This window comes from Papio anubis, chromosome 1, assembly GCF_008728515.1.
Source record: "Papio anubis isolate 15944 chromosome 1, Panubis1.0, whole genome shotgun sequence".
NCBI lineage: Eukaryota > Metazoa > Chordata > Mammalia > Primates > Cercopithecidae > Papio > Papio anubis.
The window spans coordinates 50,374,046-50,396,848 of NC_044976.1; the positions used below are offsets into that span (position 1 = coordinate 50,374,046).

Sequence of the window (22,803 nt, forward strand, 5' to 3'; positions counted from 1 at the left end):
CAGGTGATCCACCCGCCTTGGCCTCCCAAAGTGCTGGGATTACAGGGGTGAGCCACCATGACCAACCCAAGGCATATTTAAGGAGCATCTATTATGTGTCTTGTATTGTGCTTGTTGACTAGAATAAAATAATTTTTTAAATCTCATAGAATTTAATAAGAATAATTAAAATCCTAATGGAAAAGTGGACAAGAGGCATGAACAAGTAAGTCACAGAAGAAACGTTGAGTGGGTAATTATTACATAAAAATTTTAACCTTATTTTTGTTTCTTTCTTTTTTTTTTTTTTTTTAAGACAAAGCCTTATTCTGTTGCCCAGGCTGAGTGCCCTGGCACAATCATAGCTCACTGCAATTTTGAATTTCTGGGCTCAAGCAATCCCCCCACCTCAGTCTCCAAATAGCTAGGACTAAGGTTTTGTGCCACTGTGCCCAGCCCCTTATTTTTAATAATTCCCATTATTGATAAGCATGCAGTGAAATATGTAACTTCACATCTTGCTTGTGGGAGTGGAACTTGGTTTAGCCTTTCTGGGAATCAACTGGGAAGTCTTAAGAGCATTAAAAATGTTCATACTCTTTGACCCATAAATATTCCTTCTGGGAATTTTTCCTACAAAATTAGAAAAAATTTCCCTATAAAAATAGAAAATCAGACAAATACGTATGCACAAAAACACATTTGTTACAACTTTATCTAACAGTGAAAACATATCATCAACTTATATATTCAACAACAGGAGAATGATTAAAATGTAAGAATTTTTATGTAAGTTCATGTATGTAAGAATATTTAATGATATGAGACAATACTTGTATGTGTGATCTATTAGTTTTGTAACTATATGTGCACAGAAAAAAATAGAAGAAACACATCAAAAGGTTAATAGAGACTATCTTTGAATAAGAGACAAGAATTACTGAGATTTTAACTTTCTTCACGTAATTTTTTTTTTTTTTTTTTTTGAGACAAGGTCTCACTCTGTGACCCAGGCTGGAATGCAGTGGAGCAATCTTGGCTCACTGCAACCTCCAACCCCTGGGCTCAAGCGATCCTCCCACCTCAGCCTCCTGAGTAGCACACCACCATACCCGGCTATTTTTTGTATTTTTAGTACAGACGACATTTTACCATGTTGCCCAGGCTGGTCTCAAACTCTGGAGCTCAAGCAATCCACCCACCTCAGCCTCCCAAAGTGCTAGGATTACAGGTGTGAACCACTGTGCCCAGACTTCTTCATGTATTTTTATTATCTCTACGATGAGCACGTATTACTCTTATATAAGAAGAAATAAACAGTTTTTCAAAAAATGACTTGAAGACAATTCTTAATCATAAGTAGTTCATAGTCTAGTTGGAAAGACAAACACATAAGCAAGCAACCAAGACAAGACCAACAGCAAACTGGGATGCTTCCAAATTTTCCACACAGTCCTCATGCGAGGGACCAGCCAATCTTCTCTGTATCATTACAGTTTTACAATGTGCGATGCTTAAGCATGTATAAAACATGTCCTCATATATTATCTCATTTAAATTCTATGAGATTCCAGTGAGGTAGGTGTCATTATTATTTACATTTTATAGTTGAGAATGCAAAAAATGCAGAAAGGGCAAGTGACTTTCCCAAGGTCAAGGTCACAAAGCTAGTGACAAAAAGCTAGGCCTTAAATCTGGGACTTTTTTTTTTTTTTTTTAAAGAGACAGGGTCTCACTCTGTCACTCAGGCTAGAGAGCAGTGGTGCAATCATCACAGCTCACCACAGCCTTGAACTCCTAGGCTCAAGTGATCCTCCCACCTCAGCCTGCCGAATAGCTAGGACTACAGGCGCTTGCCACTGTACCCAGCGTTTTTTGTTTTGAGACAGGGTGTCACTCTGTCATCCAGTCCTGAGTGCATGATCACTGCTCACTGCAGCCTCAAATTCCCAAGCTCAAGTGATCCTCCCACCTCAGCCTCTCAAGTAGCTAGGACCACAATGCACGTGCCACCCTGCCTGGCTAATTTTTTTTACTTTTGTAGAGACAAGGTCTCACTATGTAGTCCAGGCTGGTCTGGAACACCTGAACTCAAGTGATCCTCCTGCCTCAACCTCCCAAAGTGCTGGGATTACAGGCATGAGCCACCGTGCCCAGCCAAATCCAGGACTTCTGATTCCATGTCTAATGCAGGTACCACCACACCTCCATCAATGAAAGATTGCTTTATTCACAAGCATCTACTGAATGCCATCTATAGTTATAATAAAAATAAATAATGAGAAAAATAATTTCAGTATGCCATTATTTTTATATAGGTTGCACCTGTTATACACAAATGTTGGAAAACCCTGGAGAATATATGCTGTTGCTCTCATCTTACAGGTGAGGAAACTAAGATTCATTCAGAACTAATCTGTCTCTCTCCTGCACCCATTACAAAATATTGCCTTAGCCATGAACTATACTTAGTGTGATAACATGGAACAACCACCACACCTACCCTCAGGAAGCCCCAATAGAGTTGTGAAGGTAGCTAAGATATAACAGCAAATTGATAATTAGCAATATGAGGTAATATGTCATCAGTACCAGATATTAAAAAAAATGAGTTAGCCGGGCATGGTGGCTCACGCCTGTAATCCCAGCACTCTGGGAGGCCAAGGTAGGTAGATCACTTGAGGTCAGGAGTTTGAGGCCAGCCTGGCCAACATGGTGAAATCCCGTCTCTATTAAAAATACAAAAGTTAGCCAGCCTTGGTGGTGTGCACCTGTAATCCCAGCTACTTGGGAGGCTGAGGCAGGAGAATCACTTGAACCCGGGAGGCAGATGTTGCAGGGAGCTGAGATGGCATCACGGCACTCCAGCCTGGGTGAAAGAGCGAGACTGTCTCAAAAGACAAAAAAATGAGTCACACAAGTTCAGGTAAAGTAGAAACATGGTGGTTTGGGGTAGTCATGGAAGATGTCAAAGAGGAGATAATATATCCGTTAGGCTAGGCTGGGTTCTTCAGGAACAAGCAATCCCAAATCTCAGTAGCTTAAACAACAAGGTTTTATTTTTTATTATTATTACATATCCATTAAGGATTGGCTGGGTGCTCTGCTTTTAGTCATCTTTATTCCAGGCTGACAGAGCAACTACCAGAGGGGAAGAAAGTATGTGAGTCATGTATTGGCTCTAAAAACTTCCACTTTTCCTATTTCATTGGCCAAAGAAAGTCATAAACCCACACCCAACTTTCAAGGGGTAAGAAAGTGCCATACTATCATATGCTCAGGAGGAAAACTGGGACTATATGGTAGAAGGCATAACGATCCCCATGGGTGGAATCTGTACCAAGCCCAGGAGCATCACATGAAAATGTGCTTATTTGGCAATATAAGGAGAACAACTTTTCTAAAGAAGAGTTTTCCAAGCAGAAAAGTAAAGGAGTGGTATTTTGGCAGACGGGAGAGTTTTTGACAGTGAGTACTCCTGAAGAACTTAAGGAATGGTGGGAGATGGGACATAGGTAGGTGATGAAGCTAGAAAGAGGTCTGAATACTATGCTATGGGGTATGGACTTTATCTTTTAAGATCAAAGATTTTGAGCCAAGGGATTAACATAATTAGATCTGAGATTTAGAAAGATCACTCTAACAATGGTGTACAGGATGGACTGGAAGGAGAAAAGATAGGAGGCAGGAAGGCTGGTTAGAAGATCTTTGCAGTAGTACAGGTCAGACTAAATAAGAATTTGAGCTAGAATGGTAACAACAGGCATAGAGTAAGAACAGATTCATTGAGGTATTTAAGAGGTAAAATTACAGGGAATGGTGATAGATTAGATGAAGAGAAGAAAAACAAAGATAGTAGTTGTTTCTGTCAGGTCTTGGCTTCTCCATGTCCTTAGCAATTCAGCTCTGGCCCAGACTGGCATAACCTTACTCCATAAAACAAAACCTGCATCTAACATACTCACCCTCTTTGGAGAGCATACAAATCACCATCTCCTTTTCACTGAGCAAGGTCTTTGAGCATCTTACTCTCCATCTTACTCAGCTTATCAAAGTATTCCTTCTGAACACATACAGCAGTTCTCCCTATGAGTTCTGGAAGATATTTTCTCCAGCTCATGAGTGTGTGGGAGGATAAATGAATAGATGAATGGATAAGTGAGTGAATGAATAAATGAGTGAGTGAACATTTAACACTGGAAATCTTAGACATTATTGAGAGATATCTGCCATATCCACATCAAAGCTCTGTGTGTTTGTAATTAAGAAACATCAAAGCAGTATTTGATCCACTCCTCCCATGCCCTTGCCTCTGCTTCCTGAGCTCCTCAGAGCCAACTCCAAAGAAGAGACCGCCCACTGATCTGTAGGTTCAGTCCCTAAATCCTGTCCTGCAGGATTTGGAATTAAGCCACTCTTCCTGGTCTAGAGGCCCAGGCAGGATTTCTGAGTGCCTGCACTGCCATCAGGCCTCAACTCTCCTCAGTCTACCTACACTATGCTCTGTTATTCTGTGAGAATGTCTAGTCTTCCATCTCTGCCTGAAGCCTAGCCCCATGCCCAAGCTCTCCAAAAGAAGAGTCTTGTCACTCAACTGAATCCCAACTAATTAGAAATTCTGGTATATACCCCATAAATGAGTTTGGACATGGAGTCAGTTTTATCTCTGTACTACCAGTATGTAGCACAGGGCTGTGCACACAGTAGCAATTCAACCACTGTTTGTTAAACAAAAAGGCCATATAGTCTTGAGGTTAAGACCATGATCTTTGGAGTTAGGCTTCTGGGTGTGAATCCTGATTCTACCACTTACTCACTATGTGACTATAGTACACAGCCTCTAAAATGGCTTCTGAAATGTCTCCTGATATTCATGCTTTTGTGTAATGGTCTCTTTGGGCAACTTACCTATTGGAGCCTTAGTTTCTTCATCTATGAAGTGGGAATAATAACAATACTTCATTTTATTGCACTTCAACTTATTACACTTTGCAGATATTGCATTTTTTACAAATTGAATGTTTGCGGTGACCCTATCTCAAGCAGGTCTATCAGAGCTATTTTTCCAACAGTATGTGCTCACTTCATGTCTGTGTCACATTTTGGTATTTCTAACAATATTTCAAGTCTTTTCATTATTATTATATCTGTCATGTTTATCTGTGATCAGTGATCTTTGATGTTACTATTGTAATTGCTTTGGGGTGCCATGAACCACACCCATATTAAGGCAGTGAACTTAATGTTGTGTGTGTTCTGAATGCTCCGCCAGCCAGCCATTCCTTCATCTCTCTCCCTCTCTTCAGGACTCCCTATGCCTTGAGACACAACAGTATTAAAATTAGGCCAATTAATAACCCTACAATGGGCCGGGTGTGGTGGCTCACACCTGTGATCAGAGCATTTTGGGAGGCCGAGGCAGGTGGACCACTTGAGGTCAGAAGGTTGAGACCAGCCTGGCCAACATGGCGAAATCCTGTCTCTAATAAAGATACAAAAATTAGCCAGGCATGGTGGCAGATGCCTGTAATCCCAGTTACTCAGGAGACTGAGGCAGGAGAATCACTCGAACCCAGGAGGCAGAGGCTGCAGTGAGTCAAGATCACACCACTGCACTCCAACCTGAGTGACAGAGCAAGACTCCATCTCAAAATAATAATAATAATACCACCACAATGGCCTCTAACTGTTCAAGTGAAAGGATGAGTTACACATCTCTTGCTTTAAATCAAAAGCTAGAAATAATTAAGCTTAGTGAGGAAGGCATGCCAAGAACTGAGATGGGCTGAAAGCTAGGCCTCTTGTAGCAAACGTTAGCCAAATTGTAAATGCAAATGTAAATTTATTGAAGGAAATTAAAAACGCTACTCTTGCGAACACATAAGTGATAAAAAAGCAAAACAACCTTATTGGCAATATGTAGAAAGTTTTAGTGGTCTCTGGATAGAAGATCAAACCAGTCACAATCTTTCCTTAAGCCAAAGCCTAATTCAGAGCAAGGCCTTAACTCTCTTCAATTCTATGAAGGCCGAGAGAGGTGAGGGAACTGCAGAAGAAAAGTCTGAAGCTAGCGGAGGTTGGTTCATGAGGTTTAAGGAAATAAGCTATTTTCATAACCTAAAAGTGCAAGGTGAAGCAGCAAGTGCTGAGGTAGAAGCTGCAGCAAGGTTATCCAGAACACCTGCTAAGATCATTGATGAGGGTGGCAACATTAAATAAGTGATTTTCAATGTAGACAAAATAGCATTGGAAGAAAATGCCATCTAGAACTTTCATAGCTAGAGAGAAGTCAATGCCTGGCTTCAAAGTTTAAAGAACAGGCTGCCTCTCTCGTTAGGGGTTAATGCAGCTGGTGACTTTAATTTGAAGTCAATGCTAATTGACCATTCTGAAAATCCAAGGGCCCTTCAAAATTATGCTAAATCTACCCTGCCTGTGCTCTGGAAATCGAACAACTAAGCCTGGATGACAGCACATCTGTTTACAATATGGTTTACTGAATAATTTAAGCCCATTGTTGAAACCTACTCTCAGGAAAAAATATTCCTTTCGTAATATTCCTGCTTATTGACAATGTGCCTGGTCACCCAAGATCTCTGATGGAAATATACAAGGAGATTAATGTTTTCATGCCTGCTAACACAACATCCATTCTGCAGCCCGTGGATCAAGGAGTAATTTTGACTTTCAAAGCTTATTTGGACCTGGGCAAAGTAAATTGAAAACCTTCTGGAAATAATTCACCATTCTACCATTAAGAATATTTGTGATTCATGGGAGGAGATAAAAATATCAACATTAATAACAGTTTGAAATAAATTGATTCCAAACTTTGGAATTATGGATGACTTTGTGGGGTTCAAGACGTCAGCGGATGAAGTAATTGCAGATCTAAGATCTTGTGGAAATAGCAGGAGAACTAGGATTAGAAATGGGACCTGAAGATGTAACTGAATTGCTGCAATCTCATGATAAAACTTGAATGGATGCAGTCGTTTCTTACAGATGAGCAAAGAAAATGGTTTCTTGAGATGGAGTCTACTCTGGTGAAGATGCTGTGAACATCCTTGAAATGACAACAAAGGATTTAGAATATGACATATACATAGTTGGATAAAGCGGTAGCAAGGTTTGAGAGGACTGACTCAAATTTTTAAAGAAGTTCTACTATGGGTAAAATGCTATCAAACAGCATCACCGTGCAACAGAGAAATTTTTCATGAAAAGAAGAATCAATCGATGCAGCAAACTTCACTGTTGTCCTATTTTCAGAAATTGCCACAGTCACTCCAGTCTTCAGCAACCACCAACCTGATAAGTCAGCACCCATGAACATCAAGGCAAGACCCTCCACCAGCAAAAAGATTAACACTCACTGAAGGCTCAGATGACTGTTAGCATCTTTTAGCAATAAAGTATTTTGTTGGCTTGTTTGAAACAGGGTCTCACTCTGTTGCCCAGGCTGGAGTGCAGTGGCGGGATCATAGCTCACTGCAGCCTCAACCTCCTGTGCTCCAGCGATCCTCCCACCTCAGCCTACCAAAGTGTTAGGATTACAGGCATGAGCCACCACATCTGGCCTAAAGTATTTTTTAATTAACATATGTACATTGTTTTAGGCATAATGTTACTACACACTTAATAGGCTACTATAGTATAAACATGGCTTTTATACGCACTGGGAAACAAAAAATTCATGTTACTTGCTTTAGTGCAATATTTACTTTATTGTGATGATCTGGAACTGAACCTGCAACATATCTGAGGCATGCCTGTACCTACCTCAGAGTTTTGTGAGGATTAATAATGTTATTATATGCGAAATGCTTAGAACAGTTCCTGGTGTGTAGTAAATACCACACAGTCACCAGTTATTGTTTTTGTACTTCCAAAGACAGTTCCAGCAGCAGGGCCAGCTTCCCAGGGTCTGCCCTGCTAGAGTGGATGGGTCTCATGCTATATGAGTCATTTCCCATTCCATTCAAACCTGCCCAGGGCTGCCTCCAGCCAGAGCATCAGTATAATGTTTCCCTTAAAGAGTAGCAACATGGCCTGATAGAAAGAGAATGGGTGAACTTAAGAGTTGAGCAGGCCTTGACCTAACTCCCAGCTCTGCCATTTATCAGCAATGTGATTTTGGACTGGTTGGTTATTTTCTCTCTCTGAGGCTCAGTTTCCTCACATCTGGAATGGAAATAAAAATGCCTACTTGGTAGAGTTTTCATAGTAAGATTTTTTTAAGTGTCTGGCTTATAATAGGTATCCAAATATAGAAGTATTTATTATTTAATTTTTAAATTAATTTTTTAAATAATTGAGCCTTAGTTTCCTCAACTGTAAGGTGGTGATAATAATATTATACTTTGAAGTGATTGTGTGAGAATGACAGATAATGTAGGGGTAGAGCCTAGCAGAGCACTGGTCGCATGGTAGGTGCTCAATAAAGCCCATAGTAAGTGCTGTTATTACTGTTGATATTGTTGACACTTTTATTTCACTTAAAGAAAAGCAAGGTTGGAAACATAACACTCCAGCTCTCACTATCCTGTGCTCTATGGAAAGCAGCCCAGAGAATCACTCCTGAATCTTTCCCTTTTATTTTTAAAAATCACATTGACGAACATTGATTCTCCTCCCACTGATGAGAGTCAGAAATAGAACCACAGAGGAGATGGGAAGGAGGAGAAGGAAAGAGGAATGACTCACTGGCTACTTGAGGAAGGAGATCATGTCATCAAGAGAAATCAATTCACTTCTACACAACAGACATTCATGGAGCTCTTCATACGGGCAGAGGATTATGCCAGAGAACAGACATGAGAGTGAGCACCACTGCTCTGGTCTCCCATAGCCCAGTCAGTGTGGCAGACAGACACATGGGCAAGAGAGAAAGGGACTAATGTTAACTGAACACCCACTATGTTCTGAGCACTTTGGTAAGTGCTTTATATATGAGACCCATTACATTATTTGTGGTAACAAAATAACACTGTTAGTTGGGCATTACTACATGCCAGGCACATGTTAGGAGGCACCTTTCTTATTTTATTTGATTTTCAAAACACCCTTCTGAAATACTACTATCTCTATTTACAGATGAAGTAAAGTTTTAAATAACTTGCCTAAGATCTTGCAGTCAGTTCATTTCAGACTGAGATTCAAACCTGGTCTGTCTGATTCCAAAGCCTGTGCTGTTTCCAGGATGCCGTTTACATTATTTCTCTTAATTGTTATATCAGCTTGAAGGAGGACAAGTTTGAGTCCCCATTTGATATATGAATTAACTGAGGCTCATGGAGGTTAAGTAAATTGCTAGGGTCACAAACAATAAGGAGGCAGACAGAATCCAAATTCTGGCCAGGCACGGCGGCTTATGCCAGTAATCCCAGCACTTTAGGAGGCCGAGGCAGACGGATCATTTGAGCTCAGGAATTCAAGACCAGCCTGGGCAATATGGTGAAACCTTGTCTCTTCAAAAAATACAAAAATTAGCTGGGCATGGTGGCATGCTCCTGTTCTGTAGTCCCAGCTACTTGGGAGGCTAATGTGGGAGGACACTGGAGCCCAGGAAGTAGAAGTTGCAGTGAGCTGAGATTGCACACTGCATATCAGCCTGAGCGACAGAGTGGGACCTTGCCTCAAAAAAAAAAAAAAAAAAAAAAAAATTCAAATTCTGTCTTTTGACCAAAGCCTGTGCATTTTCAACACAGCCTAAAGTCCAACCTGATTTGTATTCTTGATCCTCTTCAGCCCCCAAGATCCTCTCCAGCCTCCCAATACAGGAGGCCCTCTAACCATGTCTAAGGCTTCCAGGGACCAACCATCTCCCCTCCACCAGAGCATAAGATTGGAAATCACCTGGAAAGCTTAAATGAAATCACATGTGATCCAACATACACTCTCCATTTCTTTTTTTTTTTTTTTTTTTTTTTTTTTGAGGAGGAGTCTCGCTCTGTCACCCAGGCTGGAATGCAGTGGTGTGATCTGGGCTCACTGCAAGCTCCGCCTCCCAGGTTCACGCCATTCTCCTGCCTCAGCCTCCAGAGTAGCTGGGACTACAGGTGCCTGCCACCACACCCGGCTAATTTTTTGTATTTTTAGTAGAGAGGGGGTTTCACCGTATTAGCCAGGATGGTCTTGATTTCCTGACCTCGTGATCCGCCCGCCTCCGCCTCCCAAAGTGCTGGGATTACAGGCGTGAGCCACCGCACCTGGCCCACTCTTCATTTCTTCGTAAAGTTTTCCTCATAGTCGTCACACATGCTACATTCATTTCTGCTCTACATCTCTGCTCATGCTACTCCCTGCTACAATACACCCTCTGCCAGCTTCTCTGCTTGTCTTGACCATCAGATTTTTGGATTCTAGAGTTAAAAGGAAATCTTAGAAGTCATTCAATCCATCCTCTCACTCAAAATAGGAATTCCTTCCACAACATGCTTGTATTGAGTGCTTCCAACTTGGACACCCACCACCTCACAAAGCAGCCATTCCACTGATGGACAGTTCTGATTACCAGAACATTTCTTCCTTTTGTTGAGCTGAAATCTACATACGGTAATTTCTATCCACTGATTTAATACTGTTCTCTGGAGACACAAAGGATAAATCTAATTCTTTACTCATGTGGCAGCCCTCCAAATATTCAAATCTTTACACTTCTTTAACTCTTAGAGTTTACAATGTTTTCTTCTTATTATCTCAGTTTATTCCCTGAGAAACCCTGTGAGATAAGGACCATTATCTCTATTCTATAAAAATGGCAACTTAGGCTTGAAGAGGTGAATGACAGGAAATCATGAAAGGGGGCTTCAATAAAACCAGGTCTTCTGCCTCCCAACAGACCATCCTCTTTCACAAGGCTACTTCACTGATTTAAATCTCTTGTCACAGGGGCCTTGACTATTAGCAGAACAGCCAGAGAATAGTGAAGGGAAGTTGAAACCAGCTGAAGGAAGATGTTTAGCCCTGGGTAGGGAGTGGGGGTGATAGTACTGCTACCTTCAACTATTTAAAGTGCCTAAAGGCACTTCTCTTTTCCATTTTTTCAAATCTTCACTTGGTGCTGATTCTGTGCCAAGCATTGGTTAGGTCCTGAAGATAAACAGATGAATACAAGCCGGTACTTGCTTAAAGTCTACAGTGTCTGTTACCATAGGAGGTAAACATGTATTGGGTGGGGGTTCTGAAGCAGGAGAGGCCCATTCCCCGAGAGCCTTCCTAGTGCCCTTCCCTGAGGTAATGCTCTCTCTTCAGAGCTCAGCTCAGCAGAGAAGCTGACCATCCTGGAAAAGTCACATGCTCCAATTATATGCTTTCCTGGCACCATGAGCTTCTCCTTTGTACCACTCACTCCCACTGTAATTTTGTATTTATTTGTGTAATTATTTGATTAAGGTCTGTCTCCCTTGCCAAACTACCAGTGCCACAAGAACAGGATGTCTGGTTTTCCTTACTATTGCATCTCCAGTGCATGCCACAGCACCTGGAACATAGGGCCAGAGTGTTCCAATAAATATTTGTTGAAAGGATAAAGGTATGGGGGTGTCTGTAACAATTTGGATAGAGCACATAGAACGTCAAATGGTCCTTCTGAAAAATCCAAACCTACCCATCTCCATCTGCTGGCCTCCCAAAGCCTACAAGATAGAGTCCAAGCTTCTCAGTAGATACAGACCCTTCAGGATCTAGCTCAGGCTTCCCTGCTAGTTCCTTTCCTGTCATTCCTAGACTGAAACAATGAGCTCTGGTTTTTGCCTTAACTACTTGTGGTTTCCCAGCTCCCTCACACCCCTGGGCCTTTGCATATGCTGATCTTTGCCTGGAATGCCCTTACCTTATATAATTCACAAACATATTCAAAGGTCACATCCTCTGAAGTTTTCCCTAACCTTCTTTCCCAACAAATTCCTCCCCTGCCCTTTAAATGTTTGCCATTACACTGGCACAGGATTTTTCTCAGCCCCTTTGCCAGGCTCACAGAAGGAGACACCCCATCGACTCAGGCCCTCTGGGGTGCACCTGAGGGCAAGCCTCTGGCACAAATCCCGTGGCCACTGCAACTGCACATTCAGTCCCTGGCAGGAGGGGATGTGTGAATGAGCAAGTGCAGGGTCCAGCCAGTCGTTCCGAGTGCTGACATGAGAGCAGGCTCTGTGAGGGGCTTGTGGCTTGACCAGGCATGTCACCCCAAGGGGAAGGTGGCAGTGCCCAGGCAGGGGTGCCTGCAACCTCAAAGCCCCAGAGGGGTGTTATAGTGTGCTAATTAGCTCTTTCAGCCCCACCATCAGCAGCCCAACAGACAGTGGCATGCTAACGGCTCAGTCAGCTCCTTGCCCCACTCTGGCCCACAGCTCCAGGACTCGCTTGGCCCCACCACTGCTTCTGTCACATGGGGTGGCTGCCTTCCACCGATGGAGGGCAGAAGGCCACAGTGCCACAGCCTTTTGGGCACCCACATTTGGTGGGTCCCAAGCTCTTGTCCCACATCCAAGAAGAATGAGGTCACATTGACAACTGTAGGGTGATGAGGGTGGAGAATTTTATTAAGCAACGAAACAGCTCTCAGTAGAGAGGGATCAGGAAGGTGGGGTCTTTCACCCAAAGTCAAGTCATCTCCCCCAGTGTGGCTGAGTCTGGGGTTTTTTTAGGCACAGGACAGGGGAGGGGTGGGCTGTGGGTAGTATTGGAAAAGGCAACATTCAATTGGTTAAAATGCATTATTCAGAAAGAACCAACCAGGAAAGGGTGGGCAAACAGGAACAGAAGTTCTCACTCTGGGTCAAGGGTTTCATCCAAAACCAGCAGCAGTCCTGGATGTTTTGGGCTTAAAGGTGGGGTTTCACCGGGGACCTGTCCCTATCTGCCTAGGCATTTGACTGCCTCCTGCTGCTATCAATATCACTGCACACATCACATTTGTTATAGTTACTGGTTTGTTTTTCTGTCTCCTCTTTCAGGCTATGAGCACCCTAAGATCAAGTCATATTTAGCTAAATCTCAGGCCCTCAACCATAGCACCTGCCACATAGTAGGCACTTACAAGGATGCTAGCAAATGAAACTCAAGGGCTGACTGTGCTGAGAAGGGAAAACTCATTTAGAACTTCAGGATTGGTTGGAATAGGGTCTGTGAGCTCATACATACCACCTCCTTTTTCTGGGCACATTCCATGTCGTAGACAAAGAGAGGGAGGCCCAGAGCAGTGACAACTTGAGAGGTCACACAAAGATTAAGAGGTTATCTCTGAGGTCTTCATCCCTGAATCGTGCCCTGTTGCCTGCCCATTCCTCCAGCCATACTCCTCTCTCTCCCCGTCTTCAATCCAGGCAAGATTAGGGGGTGGGGATGATGAGCACCAGGGAGGCAGGTAATGAGTGCTTTCAAGTTAGCTTTCTCCCATGCCCTACCCTCCAACCCACAGCTGCTCAGCTCCAAGCACTTTGTTTTTCTGCAGCATCTGGGAGCTGAGACATTATGTCCCATGGGAATGGAAGGAAACTAGAAGGGGAGAGCTCTTTAGGAAGAAGAGAGCAGTTCAATGGAGCTTGGGAGACAGAGAAGACTGAAAGTGGTAAAAATGGTCCTTTGGAGCTAGCTTAATATTATACCTATCTTTCCTCAGCCATATAGACCACATTATAAAGCACCCTACAGTTTACAAGTACTTTTATCACATCATCTCACGGGAGCCTGACAATGTATCTGTGATGTAGACTTCTTTTTTTTTTTTTTTTTTTTTTAACAATTTCAACTTTTGTTTTAGGTTCAGGAGGTACATGTATAGGTCTGTTACATGGGTATACTGCATGATGCTGAGGTTTGGAGTATGACTGATCCCATTACCCAGGTAATGAGCATAGTACCCAATGGGCAGTTTTGCAGCCCTTGTCCCCAATGCAGACATTTTAGAACCAGAAGAAATCAATCTTAGAGTTCATCCAGTCTGACTCCTTTCTTTTACAGATAGAAAAACTGAGACCTAGACACTCACTGACTTTCCCAAGGCCACATAGCTATTTATTTTTAGGCTCAACTAGGACTCAAATTCAAATATTCTGACTCCACATCCAGTGTACTTTCTAGCCCACCATGTATCACTGTCACTACTGATTTACAGGTAATAAAACTGGAGTCAGCCAGGTGCAGTCATTCATACCTGTAATCCCAGCTGAGGTGGGGGAATTGCTTGAGCCCTGGAGTTGGAGACCAGCCTGGGTGACAAAGTGAGACTTGTGTTTCTACAAAAAATAAAAAAATTAGCTGGGTGTGGTGGCCTACGCCTATGGTCCCTCAGCTACTTGGGAGCCTGAGATGGAAGAATCACTTGAGCCTAGGAGATGGACGCTGCAGTGAGCCATGGACATGCCACTGCACTCCAGCCTGAGTGACAGAGCAAGACCGTGTCTCAAAAAAATAAGTAAATTGGAGTCCAAGAACACATAGGTAGCAACTGGTTAGGTCCTCGAGAGCAGGCGGTAGAAAAGAAGTCACTGGAATCCAGGACTAGGGATTCTAATGTGCCTCCCTGCCCTCTGTAATCCTATCTAACCTTTGAGGTCCAGGTCAAGTGCACATTTTTTGGGAAGTCCTTCAGGACCGTGTCTAAATTCATCACCATTGCTTCCAGTCTTCCACAGAATGTACTTGAACCTTTATTTTAGTGACAGCAGAGCACAGACCCTTAAAGATAGAAAGCCCTTATGGGAGTAATTAATTCCACATATATTCACTGATCTTAGCCCGTGCCATATGTGATCCCTACCCTCAGAACACTCACAGTCTAGTAGGGAAGTTAGACACATGTGATGAATCCTATGAGAGGTGTACACACCCATTTTACAGATAGAAAACAGGACCCCAGAAAGATGAATGCCCTGTATTCTTATTTTTGGCATTGGTCTCTCACACAAAACCCTCAAATACTCTAAACTCAAAAATTCTCATGGATATGGCTATTGATTTCCATGATTTCCACTAAGATATAGGCATTACTTTTTACTTCAAGTGGATTAGCTGAAGGTCATAGGGCTTCCTTGCATTGTTCCTCAATGTATGTGGCATATCTTAGGTATTCGATAAATATTTTTTAATGAATGGATCATAGCACCTATATCAGGAATTTGCTTCTCCTCTCACCTACATCTCTCATTTAGACTATGGAGTAGGGGCTGTGTCTTGTTGTTTCTGTACCCTCAGTGTCTACAGCAATACTTGGCACCTGAAAGGTACCCAAAAAATACTGAATGACACTTTGGGAGGCCGAGGCGGCCAGATCACGAGGTCAGGAGATCGAGACCTGGTGAACACGGTGAAACCCCGTCTCTACTAAAAATACAAAAAAATACAAAAAATACAAAAAAATTAGCTAGGCGTGGTGGCGGGCGCCTGTAGTCCCAGCTTCTAGCGAGGCTGAGGCAGGAGAATGGCGTGAACCCAGGAGGCGGCGGAGCTTGCAGTGAGCGGAGATCGCACCACTGCACTCCAGCCTGGGCGACAGAGCGAGACTCTGTCTCAAAAAAAAAAAAAAATACTGAATGAACAAAGGAATTAATAAACGAATAAAGGAATGAACAAATGAAAAAAGAAGATAAAAATGAAGAAAAATGAAAATAAAAGATGGATGGATAATATAATCTCTGCATTGCAATAAATTAAAAACATGACATCACCCCCAAACACACCCCTTTTCTGGAAACTCCCTCTTTCCTCAGCTTCTGTGAAGTCTCTCTTCCCCTGTTCTCTCCCTTCAGCTCTGCCGGCTCCTGCTGTGTCTCCTACACTGGCTCCTTATCCTTCCCTGGGCCCTCACTTTCGAGTTTCAGATGGAAATTTCCAACTGTCGGCTGGGCACCTCCACTTAGTCTGAAACTGTCCAACATGTATATGGTTGACTATTAATCATGACCTATTTCATTTGTGTCTTCTCCAGCTATTAAGCCCTTATGAGTACCCCACGCATATCTGGGCATATAGCAGTATTCTAAAGATGCCTGCAGAATGAACCATCATTCATAATACCCCAGTGCTTTGGCATGGACAAATTTAGCATCAGAGTTGCCAATTCATTTCCTCATCACTCTTTTTGCCTCCAAATTGACATCAGCACCATTCACAGCATTCTGAGAAGTCTCTCTGGGGAATTTACTTCATATGCCACCCGCTGTACCCTTTATGTGACTCACCCAACTCCCTTTCAAGACAGGAAAATGTGGGGAGAGAAGTGAGGTGGGAGAGAGCCAGGGGGAAAAAAAGAAGCATGAAACAAGATTATACTTAATACATCCCCAGGTCACAGCAAGCAAAAGGAAATGAGAGTCAGGCCTCGTGCTGAGAAATTGCAGGTGATAAAAGTAGGACTCTTGTCAAAAGACAATTCACAAAAACTAATGGTAGACCAGGCACAGTGGCTCGCTCCTGTAATCCCAGCACTTTGGGAGGCCGAGGCAGGTGGATCATCTGAGTTCAGGAGTTCAAGACCAGCCTGACCAAGATACTAACCCATCTCTACTAAAAATACAAAAATTAGCTGAGTGCACTGGTGCACACCTGTAGTCTCAGCTTCTTGGGAGGCTGAGGCAGGAGAATCACTTGAACCTGGGAGGCAGAGGTTGCAGTAAGCCAAGATTGTGCCACTGCACTCCAGGCTGACAGAGCAAGGCTCCATCTTAAAACAAACAAACAAACAAAAAACAAACAAACAAACAAACAAAAAAACTAATGGTTAATAAATATATAGATGATTTGTTTAATAAATAATCAAAGAAATGCAATTGAAATTATGAGATACTTTTTTTTAACCTATTGAGTTAGCTAAACTAAAATTAAGATAACATTCAATGTTCACAAAGGTAAAGTAAAATAGGAATTTCACTACGAAGAATCTGTCTAAAGGAAACCATCTGAAACCCAGGAAAAGTTTTACACATGGGGATAATCACTGCAACATTATTGATAACAGCTTCAAATTGGAAAGTAGTTCAATGTCAAACAATGGGGGGAAACTAAGCTTTAAGAGGCCAGAGATTGGGCCTCACTCTTTTACCACTGTTGAGAGTGCCTGACACATGGTAAGTGCAACAAATATTGCTGGATGAATGAATGAATGGATATGGTTCGTCTTTTGCATAAAGTACAATGAAGTCATTAAAAATATATAAAGATTTTCTAACAATGTTAGCTATGCTTATGTTACAATGTCAAGTTTAATAAAATTGAATATATAATCTGACCTCAACTGTGTTAAAAATTCATAGAAAAGAAACTGGAAAGGAGCCAACCCAAATGTCAGCAACATTTTCTTCTTTATGCTTGGCTGTGATTTCAAAATATGTTTTAAATAAGCATATATTAACTTGTATAATTAAGAAAAAAACTAAATCCTTAGTAAGCACTGGCAGTTGCTATCCTTACTGTTATTACTAGTCCAGGGAGAAGGAGGTATAGAAAAAGCATGTGAACCAACCATGAGATGATCACTGTTGTAGCTGGAGGATGGAGTTCATGTACTACTTATTCTCCCTCCTTGAGTGTGTGTTTGAAATTTTCCATGATAAAATAGCTTAAAAAATAGAGAAGCCTGAAACAGCACAGCATCTGGGGAGAAAGCAAGCAGTTCCATTTTCACTAGTTTGTAAAACACCGTATTTCATAGATTCTCAGATGTCTACTTTTTCACATTTTAGCATCTTTTAAAAAGGATGTATCTTATAATTGATAGCATCTTAGATTCTTGGAAACATAATACTTAAAATAGTAGACAGGAGAGGAAGTAGGAAGTGAGGCTGTAGCTAGATCATGGAGGTCTTGAATGCCAAGTCAAGGTGCTTGGATGTCGTCCTGACGAGAACAGAAAGCCACTGAGGCCTTTAGTGTGCCCAACATAGGGCCTATCACCCAGAGGACATTCAGTTAGTATGTGCTAAATAGTAAGGCCATTGAGGATCAGGTCACTGCTGCTTCTGCCAAAGGCCAGGGGACGTTGACCTTTGTGGGCGAAGTTTGAGGCCTTGCCGTCCTTCTCCGACTTGTCATCTCATGAGTTTCAGTTCTCTCCAGTTTTGCAGGGCAGAATCATTGGGTTGTATATTAAGGTGATTTTTATCCCTCTAATTCCCCAATTACTTCTATTTTCCCGAAAGCAATAAATATTTCCCCAGAAGCTGAGCCAACACCATAGCTGATGTGAATGTCCACAGCCCTGGGTTCCACAGCACCCTCTGACATGACATTCCAAAGCCAAAATGTTGGCTTGGCACCTGGCCCAAGGACTTATTCTTTTTTTTTTTTTTTTTTTTTTTTTTTTTTTTTTTTTTTTTGAGACAGAGTCTCTCTCTGTCGCCCAGGCTGGAATGCAGTGGCGCGATCTTGGCTCACTGCAACCTCTACCTCCTGGGTTCAAGCTATTCTTCTGCCTGAGCCTCCTGAGTAGCTGGGACTACAGGCATATGTCACCACACCCAGCTAATGTTTGTGTTTTCAGTAGAGACAGGGTTTTACCATGTTGGCCAGGCTGGTCTCAAACTCCAGACCTCAAGTGATCTGCCAGCCCCAGCCTCCCACAGTGCTAGAATTACAGATGTGAGCGACCGTGCCTGACCCTTGGGACTTACTTCTGAACTCATTTCCAAATGGAGACACAAGGAGTTAACATATACAGGGCAGGCAAGAGGAGTTCAGAGACTTAACTAGACAGAGAAATCAGGAGTCCAGGATCCCCATCCTGCCCTGGTCTGTGTTTTCCCTCTGGTCTCATAGCTGCTTTCTTTCAGGAGTTGGCCCGAGTCACCATAGCAGAGGAGTCCCCTGAGGATCATTTGCATACAGGTGGCAGAGTGTTCTAAAAATAGGATCAACACTCATCTCCACAAAACAAATGCCTTGAAATTTATTTACAAGGGACAGGGGACAAGCAACTGAGGAGCAAGGAGGAGCCTGTCAGAGGCAGCCTGACAGTGAATGGCAAGGGAGCCACACAGCTGAGGCTGGGAGGCCGGAGGCCTGGGTACGGTTTAATCCTACCACTAACTCGTTCTGTGGGCTTAAGAATACTGTGCACCCTAGGCCTTGGATTCTTCTCTTTAAATAGGGATATTAGACTAGATTACTTTTTTAGGGCCCCTTCTAGCTCTAAGGAGTCAGGATAAATAGTAATAATTATTATAATCAAATAATAATAATTGTTAACATGAATTAAGTACTTACTAAGTGTCAAACACTGTGACAAGCACTTTTCATGCACTACGTCATCAATCTTCACAACCAGCTCTTTGGAGTAAGACAAAGAAACTGAGGCACAGGGAGGTTAAGTACTTGCCCAAGTTAGCAAATGTCAGAGCTGGGAATTTAACGCCTATGTTATACTGCCTGCTAGGATGCTAAACTTATCCCTGGTTTTCTAACTAACAATTTCACTGTCTTCAGCTCTTGCCACCCCTCTCCATTCTTTTCTCCTCAGGTTCTGACCAACCTGGAAAACTCCATAGGTCCCAAACATTGTGTTCCTCTAAGTCTCAGTGCTTTGCTCATGCTGTACCCTCTGCCTGGAACAGCCTTTTCCCCTTCCCTGCCAAAGCAGTCGCTAATTACCTTTCCAATTCAGCTCAAATGCTTCCTCCTGTATGACTCGCATTTCCTCCAACACCCACAGGCAGAAATAATGACTGGCTGCCATTTGTTTAGATGGGCTGTGCCAGGCACTGTGCTAATTCTTACAACAACTTTCTGAGCGAGGTCCCATTTTCATACTTATTTTACAGATGAAGTAATGAGATTCAGAGATTAAACACCTTGCCTGAAGCCATACAGCTGGTAAAAGATCTGACACAGATAGTCAAACTTCACAGCCTTCCTAACTTCTCTTCTATCCTCTCTCCCGTGAAACTGTGTATATGAATTGCCAAGGTGCTTATCTTTCCACCAGACTATAAAATCTTCTAGTGCTTTTTATGTAAACTCTATATAAACTCTTTTAGTGGTTTTGTTTATTTTTGAGTGATCAAATGAACTGCTGGGAGATAATCTGTAGCAGCATAACTGGAGGAAAAATTAGGCTAGAGTCAGGACCAAACTAGGGGAAAGAAAAAAAGGTGAAGGCCCTCACTCTGTTGATCTTTCTCTGCCACTTTAAATCCCTATTGGTACAAGACAAAAATATATTTTAAAAATATTTCCTGCACCTTGGCACCCACTTCTGTCCTCATCATATCTTCCAAGAAGCCTCTTAAAATTACCCTCATTCTGATCCTCCCCTTAATTTTAGTGTCCCTTCAGCACTTATGTGTCATTTAATTAAACACTGTAAGCACTTAATGAACAGGTAGTGTGAAGGGCAGCAGAAAGAGTATGGATTTTGGAGTCAAGCAAATTCTAGCTTTGTCACTTCTTGGCATGTGACCTTGGACCCGTTGCTGTCTTTGACTTTCTGAGCTGCAGATCTGTTAACTGCAAAATCGGTTGGATAATAATATCCTTTTCTTGGTATTGTTGGGAGGATAAAGTAAGATAAGTGTTGTGACAGTGCCTTGGTAAACTGTAAAGCTCTGTATAAACAGTCGCCTTCATTTAGTCTACTGCTTGCCCTCAGTAATCTGCTGTTCTTCCCCCTGGTGTCAACACCCAGAATGGGCCTCAGATTCCTGGTGAGCTAGAGCTGTAGCAAAGTGAGAGAAGGGAGGAGCCCAAGAAAGCAGGGCTGGGAACTGCCTGAGCAAACTTCCGCTGGAAGGAAATTAAAGGGCTAATTAAGCCTCCGTTGGTGGTAAATTTCCAAGCCAGCCTTTGGGCTCAATCAGTTGACACAGCAACACACAGGTCAGGGGAGGCCGGTATCCTGAGAGGACATTTTCTCTCCTCACAAAATGGCACCTCGTGGCAGCCTGAACACAGGGTCCAACCTCAGAGTTGCCACCGATTTTCTCTAGCTTCCCTTTCTCTTCTCTCTTACCTTCCTTATCTCTTCCTCCCCGTGTTCTGGCTGAGGCAGAGGAGGCTGGGATGTCCTGGGATGGCTCTAGTACAGCACTTGATTGTTGCCTAAGGTTAGGTCTCACTTTTTATATGCAGAAGTCCAGTGGGAAGAGCCCAGGCAAGGGAATGAGCCCCAAAAGCCTGCCTTCAGGGCCCACTTAGCCCATTTATCAACTCTAATAAAGTACACTTTACCCTCTGGGCCTCAGTTTCCTCAAGTGTATAATGAGGATGACAAGACCTCCTCTTGTGATCAAATGAGATCTCGTATGTATCAGATGATTGGACTGGACTGGTGTCCACCGTGGTGCTGAGAGGAAAGCCAGTAAGAAAGTGGCATACTTATTCTAGAGAGGCTAACCCAAGAGGAGCCTCAGACCTTCCAGCCACTGAGGGGCAGAACTGATAGGGGTGGGGGTGGCACAAAACTTGATCTGAGGCCAAGAGAGAGATCAGGCACTGCAAGTGCAGAGAGAAGAGATGGCTTCAACTTTGAGAGGTATACAGCCTTAGCTGGAGCACTGACTTTCATTTTGCCAATCTTTGTTAAACCCTTACTATTTGCAAGGCCCTGTGCCTGGTGCTGGAGCTGTAGACATGAATCAGACCTGGCCCCTGCCCTCAGGAAGCATGCAGTCTGGGAGGAAGACAGGTGAGTTCCAGACACATGCAATACAGGTGGTTAGTATGGAAAAGGTCCTTAACCACCACTGAGTTGTGGGGAGGTGGGTCAGCAAAGGTTTCCCAGAAGAGATGATACTTGAACTGAGTCTTTAAAGTCAAATGGGAGTTTGCTGATAGAAAATGGGGGAGGAGGCCAGGTCCAGTGGCTCATGCCTTTAATCACTTTAGGAGGGCTGGGCAGGAGGATCACTTGAGCCCAGGAGTTCAAGACAGCCTGTGCAAAAAAGAGAGACCCCCGTCTCTATAAAAAAAATTAGCTGGGTGTGGTGGCACATACCTGTGGTCCCAACCACTCCAGAGGCTGTGGTAGGAGGATGGTTTGAGCCCAGGAGGTTAAGGCTGCAGTGAGCTATGTTCACACCACTGCACTCCTGGGTGACAAAGCAAAACCCTATTCCAAAAAAAGGAAGAGAAACAAAAAGGAAATGGGGGGAGAGAGGGAATCTCTAGAGAGGAGGAAACAACCTGGGTAAGGCAAGGAGCAAAAACATGCATCCTGGCTGGGCGCGGTGGCTCACACCTGTAATCCCAGCACTTTGGGAGGCCAAGACATGCGGATCATGAGGTCAGGAGATCAAGACCATCCTGGCTAACACGGTGAAACCCCATCTCTACTAAAATACAAAAAAAAAAAAAAAATTAGCCGGGCGTGGCGGCAGGCGCCTATAGTCCCAGCTACTCAGGAGGCTGAGGCAGGAGAATGGTGTGAACCCGGGAGGCGGAGCTTGCAGTGAGCTGAGATCGCACCACTGCACTCCAGCCTGGGCAACAGAGCAAGACTCCATCTCAAAACAAAAAAAAAGTGCATCCTGACTCCCAGCCCAGAAGAGCCTAAGGAGACACGACAATTCAAGTCAGTTGTGTTCTAGATGGGATCCTGGAACGGAAAAGGAGTATTAGATAAAATCTAAGGAAAGTGGAATAAACTAGGGATGTTAGCTAATAATAGCATATTGATATTGGTTAATTATAACAAATGTACCCTACTAATGCACGATGGTAATAACAGGGAAAACCACGTGAGGGGTAAATGGGAACTCTCCATACTATCTTTGCAATTCTGTAAATCTGAAACTGTTCTAAAAAATAAAGGTTTTGCATTTTTAAAACTGCATCCTGTGTTCGGGTTGGGGGTTTAGAGTACATGTGGGTGGTGCATGGACTGCCTGAAGG

At 43.0% G+C, this 22,803-nt stretch overlaps 1 protein-coding gene across 1 annotated transcript in view; it reads right to left on the reverse strand.

Moving 5' to 3' along the window:
• The window catches only part of RAB3B (RAB3B, member RAS oncogene family), a 76,912-nt gene that overhangs the window by 22,783 nt on the left and 31,326 nt on the right, over positions 1-22,803 (reverse strand). The window lies entirely within an intron of this gene.